Source organism: Stomoxys calcitrans, chromosome 4 (genome assembly GCF_963082655.1).
Source record: "Stomoxys calcitrans chromosome 4, idStoCalc2.1, whole genome shotgun sequence".
In the NCBI taxonomy this organism is placed as follows: Eukaryota; Metazoa; Arthropoda; class Insecta; order Diptera; family Muscidae; genus Stomoxys; species Stomoxys calcitrans.
In genome coordinates, this window is record NC_081555.1 from 183,690,066 (window position 1) to 183,701,748 (window position 11,683).

The 11,683-nt window shown below is 37.4% G+C and overlaps 1 protein-coding gene across 1 annotated transcript in view; it reads right to left on the minus strand.

Annotated features, from left to right (window-relative positions):
- LOC131997229 (uncharacterized) overlaps nucleotides 1-1,447 on the minus strand; it is a 35,107-nt gene extending 33,660 nt beyond the window's left edge. The window contains exon 1 of the mRNA XM_059367840.1: nucleotides 1,359-1,447. The gene's annotated coding sequence lies outside the window, so the exon portion shown is untranslated. The remainder of the gene's footprint in view (nucleotides 1-1,358) is intronic.
- Between the last annotated feature and the right edge of the window lie 10,236 nt (nucleotides 1,448-11,683).

The following is an 11,683-nucleotide window of genomic DNA, read 5'->3' on the forward strand; positions in this document are numbered from 1 at the left end:
CTTTTGACACTTGATCGGCAGATTGGTCTATATGACATCTATATCTAAATAAAGACAGATCTGAACCATATTTAAGTCGTATGTTGGGAGACTTAAAAAAAAACCTACTGCTTAAAATTTTAGCGAAAACGGGTAGTAAATAAAGCATTTATGGGCTTCAGATACTTGATCGGCAGATTGAACTATATGACAGCTATATCGAAATATAGAGATCTGAACCATATTTGGGTAGGATGTCGAGAGGCTTAAAAAACCTACTGCTTCAAATTTCAAAATCGGGTAACAAATGCAGCTTTAATCGGTTGTCAGACCCTTAAACGGCAGATCAGTCTATATGGCAGTAATATCCAAATATGGTCCGATTTGGCCCGTTCAAGAATTAAACATGCGTGCAGCAAAAAGACATATATGTGTCAAATTTCAGCCCAAAATTTCATTTTTTGAAGGCTGTAGAGCGATTAAACAGACGGATGAACAGATGGACGACGATCGAAAATATATGCACCTCGTAGAATAGGAAATAGATATTTCGATGTGTTGCAAATAGAATGACTAAATGAATATAACCCCTATGCAATGGTGGTGGCTATAAAAATATTACCACGTCTATGTATTTGATTTTAAAATTTTCATATGTCATACCAAATATACCGCAAAAATAATTGACGGACTATTTGCTTTCATCAAAATTGTCACAATAAGAGAATTTTACTTTAACTCGAATCGAATACACTCAGTTGATGGTGGGTTGCCCACCTCTGGATCTGGATCAATTGCTTCAAAACAACAAACGACATACTCACTCATAATCTTTGTGGAAGATTTATACACCATTTCATGGTGTTTATTAAAACACTGTGGGAGAGTGGCACTTCTACCACTCAAACATTTGTAAGACTTCCTCACACAACTTGGCAAAGTACACACGTAAATATGTTCCCCGGCCACGGTTCCGTTTCTTGTCCTATATTGTATTATAGATCATATTTATCCTGTGTTGCATTATGGAACACTATTAGGTCATGTAAAGATGTTTGTTCAAACTCCTTTAGGATGTGGTGTAATAATGTTTACTCGACAACATGTAGCATGGCAACAGTTGATAGAACACACAAGCTTTGCTGATTACAAAGGGAGGGAGGGGTTGGGGCGATACGAAGACGTAAGACACAAGATGGTAGCCCACTTGCATTGCATTGCTTATCGAGCAAGTAAATGCATTGCATGGCTTGTCGACTTGCGCTCAAATGTCAAAGTATGGTGCACCTTTTTTTAAGGAGAATTCAATGGGAGAGTCTGGGTGGGCCGCTCTATTTCATTGTTGGAATCTAAAGTTCGGAGTGTGTTTCATGTTTTACCTTCTGCAGCTATTGGAAATTATATCTCTACGATGACACAAACAGCTGTTTCTGCTTTTATTCTTCGACGGCTTTCTTTATGTTGCGCGTCGTGGTTTTTGTTTTGTGTTTTCTATATTTCTTTTTATTTTTCACTTTGTTTCTTTCTTTCGTTTCTTTCTTGCATTTGATGCCTTGTTGTTGTTATTGTGTGGCACTAAACAAAAATTCATTCACATGTTGCTGTGCTTCCGCAATATTTATTTTTTCTTTTCCTTCTGAATTTTTTTTGGCCCGAACTTTAGAAGGTATTTACGACCACTTCGATATCAGAGAAACGGCATATTAAATGCGATACGTTTAGCAGGTCGCGGTTTGTATTTTCGTTTTTTTCTCGTGCACTACACTACGGATTAATACGTGTCGGCAAGTTTGTTGTTTGTTGGAAAAAGTTTACTTTTGTTACCACGTCCGTTCCCTGCGCGACTTTGATAATGATTGGAAATTTAAGCAAAACAGTCTAGGGAATCTGAAAGTCGATTTTCAACTAATCGACTTTTTGTATGGGAAAGTCGACAAATCGAAGTCGACTTTAAATGGATTAAAAATATCGAATAATCGATTTGTCCATTTAATTATGCTGTGTTTTTTTAGCTCTAACCAGTGCAAGTCTTATAAATTGTACTGAACAGTTATCGATATCGTCTGATAACAGATAATGGAATGTTTTTTTTTAAATGCAATGCATGGCTGAATAGTTTAAAGGGTATCTCACTTGTACAACAAAGAAAAATTCATGTGGTAAAATCGCCATGTTGTCATCAAGCTGGTTGACGTTTTGCCAGCACACACAAAGAAATTTGTGGGAGTGTGTGTATACGAGAAAGAAGATAACAACAAAGAGAATGCATACATGAGCAGAGAATATGCGAGAAGGAGAATACAAACGCGCGAGAGCACCTTTTTAAGTCCGCCTTAGGTTTTCAACAGTGAAAAACAAACAAAGTACCAGCCTTATGGTACTGAAATAAAACACAGCTTTTATCAAGGCGGATTTAACAAGGTGGGCTCACGCGAACAGCTGTTAACATCCGGCCAGGTTTGACAGTATTAAGTTGTCAGATTTTTGCTTGCATTCTCTTTGTTGTCATCTTCTTTCTCTCACATTCTCTGCTCATGTACGTATGTGCATACGTGTGCGTACATGAGCAGAGAATATGCGAGAAAGAAGATGACAACAAAGAGAATGCAAACAAAAATCTGACATCTTAATACCGTCAACCCTGGCCGGCTGTGAAACAGCTGAGCATGAGACAACTTTGTTAAATCCGCCTTGTAAAACACAGCAATTATATCCCGTAAATTTTGTGGTTGCTGCACATGATGTAAATAAACAATTTGAATGTCATCTTGAGAGTGTACAGAAATTTTACAGCCTAGGGGAAATCACCAAACCCACAGAATTGCAAAGTTGATGGTGTTGTCCTTCTTAATTATATCACTGGATTCGCTAATAGAAGGTTAGGTCACTTGCGAAAACATAACATCATTATGGATGATAAATATGCCGATTGAAAATGTTATTAAATAGGAGAACACGTAAACAAAGAATGGATGTAAGAAGAGAACAAGTTGACATCCTCAATGCCAAAAGTACGATTGTTATCGCTTATAACCCATCGCACATATAGGGTAATTTCATATATAGTCAAAAAAGTATATTTCTGGTGTCATTATGCAGTAAGTTTCAAGCATTTAGTTCGTTCAATAATCACTTTCATATATAGTAATTTTTCGCATATATTCCATTGTTTTATTGTACTGACAAAAATAAATAAATTTAAATTATTTAAGATGTAGTGCACAAACAAACAAAATCTGGGAAAAATTACAAAACAAGTAAATTTTTTAATAATGAAAAACGCCACATTGGTACCATTTCCTTTAAAATAAACATTGTTTGGCTTTTTTAACATTTGTTCACAGAGTTGCATTTTCAAGGTGACGCTCCTCAACACCTTCATTCTGTTTATGCCTTGAGCGCGTTGAGGAGCGTCTCGTTGTAAAATGCAACTCTGCAAACAAATGTTAAAAGCAACTCGCAAAAGTTAAACAATTTTTAATTTTGACGACTGCAAACACTACTGTACATGTGGAAACACAGAATGACGCTCGCTTGCAAGCATCAAAGTTAAAAATTTTTTAACATTTAAGCATTACTTTTGTGGTATTTGAGTGCAGAGTTGTGTTTTCACAACGCGACGCTCTAAAACAAACTCAACTCGCTCATTCTGTTTTGGCCTTTATTGTCAATGAGGCCTCTCTACTCTTTGATTTCGGCAAGTGAAGTAACTTCATGCCATGACAAGCCAATGACGAATGATTTTCGCTAGTCAATAAAAGTGTGCTGGCGCCATCTGTGAATGTCAGCGTAACATTTTTGAATAGTGGGTTGAAACTTTATTGAGAACTGCATTAGCACTGTAACTGTTTTATTAAAGACGCTGTTTTATCGGCATATCGTCAACTTTTGGGGTAAATATATCCGTTATAATTTTAAAAATTTTTGAGTGCTGCAAATGTCTTACACCGGACATTTTTAATGTGTTTGCTTGTGTTAGATGAAAACTGGGAAATATGGGCATTTTTACATACATTTCTCTTCCATAAAATGAGACATGCGACCAATAAAATTGCAGAGTGTAAACAGAGACTTACATATGGTAGCTTGAACTCATTACTTCTTTTTTTAAGTTTTTCTTCATTATAATAACTACATCCGCTTTTTGACATTGTGAAAATGACATTGATCGAATTTTCACAACAAACTTTTTAGGTTAAGTGGAATACATATTCAAATTTTATTTGGCACTTCCTTCAGCACTCCGTACATTGCCGTTTATATTTTGCAGTGCCATCTATGAAAATCAACATAGACTAAATATATTGTTAGCTGACTACGGTATTAACAGTAGAACTTCTTTATCGACGTTTGAATTTTCATAAAAGCTTTTGCTATTTTATCGTATACTTTTTCCTGAAAAATGTCTTTCTCAAAAATGATTTTTTTTGTGAGTGTTGTTTTATATTTTAGAGGTTTTTTATTGCTAGTAAGGAATCGAATTAAAAAAGTGTTCAATACAGATTGGTTGTTTATTTGGCATAAGAAGTTTTGCTAACACACCAAAGACATTAAAACTTAAGTGTTATGGTTACAACTATGCGGAAGCGCGAGCTTGCACGATTGTTAAAAAGTTATATTAGTTAGGTTTGTATTTCCTTTGTCATTGCCCGGCTTTCGCGTCTAACAGATACCGGAACTTAGGTGGAGACACAATACCAGACATGAACTAAGTTAGGGGAGTGGTATTGAAAACCATTAAAAAAAAAACCATTAAAGCACGAAATTTCTAACTTATTTTTTTTTAGAGGTTACTTTATAGTTTTTAGAGCACAACAAGCCGATTACTGGCTTAGGTCTATGTTCATAGTGGCATGGGGCGGATTAATATCTGCACGCTTTTTTCAACCTAACCAAACCTAACCTAGGTTTGAAGTGTGGGAGTTACAGAACAAACACATGCACGCATCTGACGGAATAAGTTAATCAACTCTCATCTTTGAAAGCGTTTCAGGGCGCAAGACTATGATTTGAATATGTTTTCTTTCAAAAATTGTTTTGCAGTCCGTAAATTAAAGAAATCGTTCCATTAAACCACATTGCCAATTTCCGTTGAAATTACGCAATACAAATCAACCTATTTTAATTTTTTCTGACATGCAACCCCACCTTTAACTTTGAACGCATTTCAGGGCGCAAAACATGATTTGGATTTGATTATAAAAATGGCTTTGCAGTCCGTAAAATGGAGAAATTCCTTAAATGAAATCTTATTAAACAACATTATTGACAATTTCCATTGAAATTAATGTTGGACATGTCAAAAATAAGCTCATTTTTAGAAATTCATATGGCGCAAAGGCGCATGGTATGTAACTCAACCCAAATGGCGTATATGCGCGCATTTGACGGGTTAAGTACGCATAAGTGCTGCGCGTGGTAAGTAACTTCAGCCTTAATGGAATTACTCTAAAGTTTTCAATTTCATGTCGTTTGGTTAATTTGTCGCACTTGTAAAACTCAAATGTTAATGATTAACTCTAAGGTTTTCCGTTTATGTCGCCTATGTTATTTGCGCACTCGCATACAAAACAAATGAGAATTTGACTTTTCCTGCCGTCGCTAGAGCTTTAACGAACACTTTCTTTTGAACCTTTACATTCCTTTGTTAAAAGGTTGTCTGAGATAACGACCTGTAATACATTTGGTGCGAATATTTTCCAAAAGATGGCAGCATTACGGCCTGCAACATCGGTTTTATATGTGGGCTACATCTACTTTTGGACCTATCTGGGTGACATTTGGTAAGTGTTGTTAGATGTCAAAACTAAATTTTAAATTCAAAATCATGCCGAATGATTTATGTATTAAAGCTTATACCATATATAAGCTGTCTTCGCAATTTTCAATCCCTAATCCCTTCAATAGGAAGTATCTATTCCTAATTTCAAAGGGATTGCTTTATTCATTTGTGAATTTCATAGATGGATGGGCGGACGGAGTTGTACAAGATATTCAGACTGCTTGGTCTTCCTAATATCGTAAAAGTATGATCTAAATCTGTTTATAACCTGATATAGCCGCCATATACACCGATCCCCCGATTAGACTTTTGAGCTTCTAGAGCACGCAATTCTTATCCGATTTGGCTCAAATTTTGCGAGAGGTGTTTTGTTATGACTTCCAACAACTGTTTCATGTATAGTCTAATTCAGTTCATAACCTGATATAGCCGTTATATAAACCGATCCCCCGATTAGATTTTTGAGCTTCTAAAGGACGCAATTCTTATCCGATTTGGCTGAAATTTTGAACATATCGTTTTGGTATGACTTCCAACAACTGTGTCATGTATGGTCTAAATCAGTCCATAGCCTGATATAACCGCCATAAACCGATCTCCCGTTTTGACTTCCTGAGCTCTAGACGGCGCAATTCTTATCCACTTTGGTTGAAATGTTGCATACGTCGTTTTGGTATGACATCCATTAACTCTGCTAAGCATGGTCTAAATCGGTTGAAACCCTGATATAGCTGTCATATAAACCGATCTCCCAATTTGACTTTCAGTGCCTCTGAAAGGCGCAATTTTAACTCAATTTGCATGAAATTTTTTTTTATCAACGAACGTGATAAATGCGATCTCTAGTGGGAAGGGTATAAGATTTGGCGCGGCTGAACTTATCGCGTTTTTGCTTGTTTTGGTCTATCTATGTATGTGTGGAATGCATGACAAATATTGTCCCTTCTAACTTTCCGCTTCATCGAGGAAACTCATTCGTTTGGTTTTTCTGGCATTTAGCCTTTATCCATATCTAGCGTGTAGTAGAACAACAATAGTGCAAAGGTATTTTAAACAGGGAAATGCCGCATAAGTCCTTCATACCTACTTGATGTTGATGAAACATGTGTGCTGTGTATTGCTCACAATAACGATCGCCATCTTTGCTATGTCATAAAACGCATGTGATGTCTTTGGTCGAAATTCTTTTACAGACAGCGTGTGCAATAAACAACAGAAGGTTATGCTTTTGGGTGTAGAGTGGATGTGTGACCGCAACCCTTTTTACACCCACCACCGAAGGATGGGGATATATTATATTGAAATCACGCTACAGTCTTTAAAAGTAGAGGTATGAGTTGAAACTTTGGGCCGCTTTTTTTGTCCATATGCAGGTTAAGTTTGAAGATGGGCTAAATCGGACTATCGGATATCTTGATATAGCCCCCATATAGACTGATCCGCCGATTTAGAGCCTTAGGCCCATAAAAGCCACATTTATTATCCAATTTTGTTGAAATTTGGGACAGTGATTTGTGTTAGGCACTTCGATATCCTTCCATAATTTGGCCTAGATCGGTTCAGATTTGGATATAGCTGCCATTTAGACCGATCCGCCGATTTAGGGTCTTAGGCCCATAAAAGTCACATTTATTATCCGAGTTTGCTGAAATTCTGGCCTGGTAAGTTGTGTTAAGTCCTACAACATATTTCTTCAATTTGGCCCAGATCGGTTAAGATTTGGATATAGCTGCCATATAGACCGATCTCTCGATTTAAGGTTTTAGGGCCATACAAGGCGCATTTATTGTCCGATTTCGCCGAAATTTGGAACAATGGGTTGTGTTAGGCTCTTCGACATTTATCTGAAACTTGGTCCGAATTGGACCAGATTTGGATATAGCTACCATATATAGATATCTCGATTTAAAGTCTTGGCCCCATAAAAGTCGCATTTATAATCCGAGTTCACTGAAATTTGACACAGTGACTTATGTTAGACTTTTCGACATGCGTGTCGTATTTGGTTCAGATCGGTTTATTTTTAGATATAGCTACTAAAAAGATCAATATTTTGTTATACACAATTGAACAATGACCTGTACCGATTAGTATTTGGTCCAAATCGGAACATATTTCGAAATAGCTGCTATGGGACATAAGGTATGCATTTTTCACCGGATTTTGACGAAAGGTGATTTACACATATACCCGAGGAGGTGGGTATCCAAAGTTCGGCCCGGGCGATCCTAATGCCTTTTTACTTGTTTTTATTGATCCAGAACTGGTTTTAGAGAAATCGCTTCACAAAGTTTGCAGGTATAGTTCTGAAAATGGCACATATTTAACAGATTTAAGTACATCGTTTGTAAAAATAGGTTTTAAGAAAAATTTTCCAAACACCATGTCTTTTCTAAGATCCTTCATTGCAAAATAATTTCATATAAATATATAAACATTAATTTGTGTTTGTTTGTCGGTTTAATTGTTTTTGTGTTCAAAAACGGCTAAACCGATTTTCATAAAATTTTCACTGATGGTGCATAATGATCCCGTGGTGAAAAAAGGGTACTAAATTTTTTGATATCTGAAGGGGAGACGGACCCCCCTCTTACCCTTATTTTCAGAAACGCCAGATCTCGGTGATGGGTAGTGCGATTGAAGCGAAATTTTATGTACTTTCTTATAGTAAACTAAAAATAAAAATTTGGTTATCAAATTTCGGATGGGGTACCTAGGGGGGCCTCTCCATACCCAAAACCTACCATATATATATTTAGACCAATCACTACAATATGGGGCTCAAATGAAAGGTATTTAGAAGAAGTAAACGTATCTGATATCCAATTGTCGGACCAAGTGTTAGGGGGACCTATCCAACCCCCAAAACTCCCCTTAATCGGTATTTGGGAGTAGAGCACGAATCTGATATCAACATTCGGGACCAACTGCCTAGGGGACGTCCCTCCCCCACAACTACCCCCAAATAGGACGTATTTGCTCACCATGACAATTTGGGTCTTAGAGGGAGTGGATCTCGATATTGATAGTTTTTAGGGCTCCATACCCCAAACCGGACATATTTGCTGACTTTTGCAATAAGGGGTTTGAATGCTCATCATGACAATTTGGGTCTTAGAGGGAGTGGATCTCGATATTGATAGTTTTTCGGGCTCCATACCCCAAACCGAACATATTTGCTGACTTTTGCAATAAGGGGTTTAAATGAAAGTTATTTGAGATTAAAAAACGAATTTGAAATCCAATTTTGAGGCAAATGACTATAGCATGTGTTCTATAGTCTCCTCTTCATCGACTTCCTCACAGCTTCTGTAAAAGCCATTTCTTGCAAACCTTTTTCGATCAGTCAGTGACCTTACATGACGGACACAATGACTGAGACGCTTTTCGATCCAGCTGCAGCCAAGCGGTAGACCTCTTCAAGTGTGGGCCAAATAATTCTGATGTGTTTTGTGATTATTTGCCATTCGTTGACTTTCGGGCCTGTTCTTGATGAAGTAGCTAACATGAGACTAGATGACAAAGCTAACATGTGACAGTGTGCGCAGGAGCCGCATTACCAAAAAGAAAATTCCCTTAGCCTCACAGCAGTGGTTGCAGCAATTTGCCTCTCCACAATGCCCAAAGGCATTAGGTGTAGCATTAAATTTAGTCCATCAGACGGTGTCGTCCTCAGTGCGGCAGTGATGCACAAACAAACCATCCTTTAGATCCGGCTGAGTACTGAACAGAAGGTTAATTTTTGAGGAGCTGCCCAGCAGACTACAAGAACGGATAACATCCTTGTGGCACTGGACCTATTGAAGGCATTCGACACGGTCAATCATGCAAAACTGCTTGAGGACATCGTCAATAGTCCGAGGCCTTCAACGCCAAGTATATGTATGGTCGCCAGTCGTTTGTGGAATTTAGGAATAAGAGGTCGAAGCAACGTAGAGTGAAACAGGGAGTTCCCCAAGGCGGGGTGATATCTGCAGCACTCTTAAACCTCCACCTATTCTCCATTACTCCGCATCCAGACGGCATAGAGATTGTATCATATACTAATGATCAGGCCACCACCCCTTGATGACATCTGTGATAAGTTAAACATCTACCTCGACGAACTTGCCTTTTATTTTGCTGCAAGAGATCTAAAGATATATGCGACCAAATCTTCAGCCACTTTGTTCACTACATACACGCATGAGGTGGGTAGGGAGCAGAAAATTATGTTTTTTTTTTTAATTATTTCAATGGAGTGACAATTCCGTCCATTATGATGACTTTGGTAGTTCACAGGAACTTTGGCTGGTTTTGTAAATGAAGATAGCTATGAAATATTTAGTAGAGTACAATGCTGATTTATTTTCAGGGCTAAGTGTTTGGGAGAACACACCACTCCCCAGAACACACCTATATCGGGCATATTTACCGACCACTTAAATGTGAGGCTCAAATGAAAGGTATTGGGGAAAATAGTACGAAATTGATACCCACTTTCGGGACCAATACCCCAAAACACCCTACAAACAGCAATTATTTACTGACTATCGCAATATGGGGCTCAATTAAAGGTATTAGGGAGCAGAATACGAATTTGATCTCCAAACGTTGGACCATGTCACTTTCCCGAGACACCACCCAAAGAGTACAAATTTTGGGGCCAAGTGTTTGAGGACGCCTTATCCCATAAACTCTTATTAAAACAATGACGATGCTAATACTTTTTTCAGGGCCAAGTGTCTAGGAGACCACATCACTCCCGAATACACCCCTAAATCGGACACCATGACAATATCGGGCTGTAATGAAGACTTTAAAGAATGAAGTATATCTAAAATCCAAACGTTAATGACCCTAAACCCTCCGAGCGAACATAAAGACCAATAAATATCATATGGGATTCGGATAAAGGCATACAAGATACAAGAAATATCTTTAAAGCACCGAAGCTGAAAACTTCACTTCGAAAAATTTTCTATGAGAACATTTTAATTACGAGAAATAGGAATGAACGCTTCCATAGAAAAAATAAACATATGCAGGCCAAAAGTGATTTGTCATGTGCATATTCATATGATGGACACATTGCCCTGCGGGCTTAGGATGAGTATGTAGAAATGGGAACACTACTCATATAAGAAAATTCTTATACAAGTATGAATCTACATAGGAAACTATTTAGTTTCTTAAGTGCAATAAATCTAAATAAAAAGCTAGGCAGAACCTCACAAAAAGGGGCACATAAATTCCTATTTAATCGCTAGCTCTTTAATATTTAATTACCCATTTGCTTCTTCTATTTTCTGGCCTTATATTGGCAGATTCAACAAGCTTCCAACGGCCACGGGGAAGAGGATACTGCAATGAGTCGCCTCCATATAGCACTAGCTCTAAGGGTGTTATGTTGGAAAAAGGGGTTTCAACCATTTTCTCCTGTCCCTTACGATGCTAGCTGGAGAAAAACAACAGAGTGCAAAAAAAAAAAAATTCAACGCAACACACGCCAAACATTAATAAATGGTAAATTTTCACTTAGTTCCTGGTCGTACTTTTGCCTTTTCCACACAGAGTACTTGTGCTTAAGGGAATTAAACTATAAAATGGCTAAAATGGCAACGCTGAATACAACAACAAGTTAGACGCATAATTCAAGCATTGGCTAAATGCGAAATGAATGATGCCCTATGCGTACAACCATTTCTGATAAGGTACTTTTCTTCTACACACAAAAAAAGTTGATCCAAAGATTTTGTCCTGCATCTAAGGATTTTGGTAAGAAGAGAATCTTCAATATATCTTCAAAATAAAGATGGTATCTTTTAATTTAAGTAGCTGTATACTAACCCACACAGCTTGCTGATTTGAATTTCGATCGCTGAATGTTATAAAATTATATTTTACTTTACAGATATTCTTAATATCTGAATAATACACAAA